Source organism: Balaenoptera ricei, chromosome 17, assembly GCF_028023285.1.
Source record: "Balaenoptera ricei isolate mBalRic1 chromosome 17, mBalRic1.hap2, whole genome shotgun sequence".
NCBI classification, from domain to species: Eukaryota; Metazoa; Chordata; class Mammalia; order Artiodactyla; family Balaenopteridae; genus Balaenoptera; species Balaenoptera ricei.
The window spans coordinates 2505863-2509568 of NC_082655.1; positions in this window are offsets into that span (position 1 = coordinate 2505863).

Genomic DNA, 3706 nt, shown 5'->3' on the forward strand with positions numbered 1-3706 from the left:
CCCCGTGTGTTGGCTTTCCCACCCTCACCTGGGATCACCCGAGTAAACCCCCTGCACCCAAGTCCCGACCTCAGGCTCTGCTGTCAGGGGAGCCGAACACACAACTGTGTTCCAAATATGAAGAGGAAACTGGACTTGGAGAACAAGGCCTTGGGGATTCATCACTCTCATTCCCAAATTTCCAATAACACAGTCAAGTTGCTTAAACGATGACTTCATGTGCTCTCGGTATGCTGCGAAACAGTCACCTCAAACTAGTAGCTTGAAACAGCAATGACCATCTGTCCTCTCTGGGCACCTGTGGGGCAGGAGTTCCGACGCTTAGCTGGGCAGTTCTGGCTCAGGCTCTCGTGGCAGCTGCAGTGGTGGCCTGGCCGCATCATCTGAAGGCCCACCTGGGGCGGGAGGACCTGCTCCAAGCCGACTCACCGCCCCAGCTGGCCAGCTGTACAAGCTGTTGGCTGCAGCCCATCCCTCCTCTTGAGAGCAGGTATCCCAGGGGGGTGTCCTCACCAGACAGCAGCTGGCATCCCCCAAGTCAGCGACCGCAGAGAGAAGCTGCCATGCATTTGTAACCCAGCCTCAGGAGTCGCTCATGCCCCTCCCCACCGTTGTGCATCCGTCACAGGCCAGCCCTGCAGCCAGTGTGGGAAGGACAGGGCCCCTTCATGGGCCTGCAATCTGATCAGGAGGCAAAGGCAGCAGCAGGATGAGCTCTGGTCCCCGCAGGGGAGGTGGGAGTCCTCCCTGCCAGTGCCAGGGTGGAGGAGGGGCAGTTCTTTTTTTTTTTAATTTATTTACTTATTTTATTTATATTTTTGGCTGCATTGGGTCTTCGTTGCTGCGCGTGGGCTTTCTCTAGTTGTGGCGAGGGCGGGCTACTTTTTGTTGTGGTGCGCAGACTTCTCATTGCATTGGCTTCTCTCGTCGTGGAGCATGGGCTCTAGGCACACAGGCTTCAGTAGTTGTGGCATGCGGGCTCAGTAGTTGCGCTTCACGGGCTCTAGAGCGCAGGCTCAGTAGTTGTGGCGCACGGGCTTAGCTGCTCCGCAGCATGTGGGATCTTCCTGGACCAGGGCTCGAACCCGTGTCCCCTGCATTGGCAGGCAGATTCTTAACCACTACACCACCAGGGAAGTCCGCAGGGGCAGTTCTTAAGACCAGACTTCTGAGACTGCCAATGGGGTGGGTGTGGGAGCCCTGGGGGCCATTGGAGCTGGAGCACCAGCGGAGCGGAGGGTCCCCAGCTAAGCCTGGAAGTTCCAGCCCTTTCACCGATTTCTGGCTCTGACATCCACGTGTTAAGTGCTATGCCAGGCTGTCCTGGGGATGCTGCAGACTGGAGTGGGGGAGCCCACCCAGGCAGCTCCCCAGTTACGGTGGTCAGGAGCACCTGGGGAGGCCGCTGGGCCTGGGAATTGGGAGGGTGCCTTCCAGGCGTCAGCACATGAGGGGGGCCTGCAGGCCAAGCAGCCATTAGGCAAGCAGGCCAGGAAGAGTGCTCCAGTTGTGCCAAGGCCTCCCTGAGGACGGCCATGGCCGGCTGTGTCCCCCACCCAGCCCTGCTGACCCCTGGGTCCATCTACACCCACTGCTGCTCTTGGCGACCTCCAGCTCCATCCCTGGGGCCCCCAGGGCACCAGATCAAGCCCACCTCCTGGCCTTTGCACAAGCTGTGCCGTCCAGCCGGGATGCTGCAGCAGAGAACTAGCAGCCAGAGGCCCCAGTCGACTAGGGCTCCCGCCAGTGAGGAGGCCTGGACACCGACGCAGCCTGCATTCCCGACACCTCCTGGGATGGTTAGGACCAGAAGGCTTGAGGCGGACACCTCCAGGCCCCAGCCCCGAACAGGCATCGGGCGTGCCTCGCGAGCGCCCCCTCGTGGTGACTGTGAGAAGGGCCAGCTGCTCGGGAGCGAGACCTGGGGGCCACAGGCCTGGGCTCAGCCATGGGTGTGATGCTCTAGTGTCCCCATCGGGCAGCGCTTATGAAACAGGTGGCCCACAGTTTCGTTTCACACTGGGCCCAGGAATTACGTAGCCGGTCCTGCCTGGCCCTCCACCCAGCCCCAGTGACCTGGGCTGCCAGGGAGATGGCAACAGGGAAGTGTGGGAGCACGAGCCCCGCCACTCAGCTCAGAATGAGGCGCAGAGGGGCCAAGCCACACACCCAGGGGCTGGCTCCTAACCCCTCCAGGGACCACCCTGGGGAAGGGAGAAAGGAAGGGACTGAGACAGGAAGAGCAGGGTGTGCCACCACTGCCAGAGCCCGCTGGCAGCCCCACTAAGCTTCTGCACAGCCCTGGGGTAGGTCTCTTATCTCAGCCCTCTGGGGTCCCCAATATATCTGAGTCTGTCCCCACCTCCTGTGGGCCCATGGAGGACAGGGTCCCTCCTGCTCGGTCTCCTCTCTGCACCCCAGGGGCCGGCAAGAGCCTGGTATAGGCACTGGGGACAGGGGCCAAAACTGTGCCCCAGGAGCAGGGTATTGGGGCTCCAGGGCCGGGGGTGCCCAAAAGGGGTAGCAGGAGGCTCAGGTTCTCACGGAACCACCTGCAGCCACCCTGGCACTTCCACCCACCAAGACTGTGGTCCAGGGCGAGGCCTCGGAGTGTCAGAACCCCTGCCACACAAAGCCCCAGAAGCCAGCCCAAGAGGGTCTGTCCTTTCACCCCGACACCATGAGGAGAGTTTGTTTCAATGCATTGCCCCCCTCAGCAACCGAGGCCCAGAGCGGATAAAGCTGGGAGCCCTCCCGGGTGCAGTCCACGGTCAGGGGGCCTCGGCGGGCAACGAAAGGGTCATTGCACCCCTCACAGAGGCTTGCACCCAGGAGACAGGGGTACAGTACCTGCGGAAGGCCGGAGGGCAGTCTCTCCTGGGACTAGGCCAGGAGGCTTCCTGGGGCAGGAAACACCCCCACTGGGCCCTGCAGTGGGAGCGGGGTTAGGGTTTGTCCGGATCGGGATGGGGGATTCAAAGGCCCGGGGGAAGGGGGGACAGCAGGACACCAGCAAGACGGGAGTGACAGGTGAGGGTCCTGCAGCAGGACCACCGGCTGTGTCTCAGCAAGCTCACCCCCAATGCAGAATAACCCCAGTGTAGGCCCCCCCCGGTGCCCTGCCCTCAGCACAGGGCTCAAAGGTTGGAGCTCCTGACAGGCTGGGGAACAGCAGGGCTGACTGCTCGGGAGGGTGGAATGGTACAGAGAGGGTCCAAGGAGACCCCAGTAGACCCAGGAGACGGCAGGGGCAGCTGGCTGGCCATCCAGGCATCCGGGATTGGGTAAGAGCTGTGTGGTGGCCCCAGGGCAGTGGGGACTGTCCAGCCAGGTCTCCCCAAGTCTGGCATGTTCTGACCCTGCATAGTGAGTCCCCTCTTGGGGAGCCTGTAGGGGACAGAGGGCAGCCTCGGAACAGGTGACCCTACGCCAAGGTCATGGGGCCCCCAACAGTGACACTTCCCAGGAGATAGCGGGTCCAGGCCAAGCAAACCTGATGGGTCTGAGCGTCCCTAACCCTCCCATCCGCAGGACAAGGCCCACATGGATCCAGGGACTGAGGGAGGCTACCGTCAGACCTCCCCGAGCCTGAAGATGCCGCCTCCTCCACATTTATGTATGTGTCTGTCTTCTCCAAGGGGTCTGTGATCCACTTGCTGCCCTGTCCCCTGCCTCCTTGGTGGCGGGCACTCAAGGACAGGAGCCC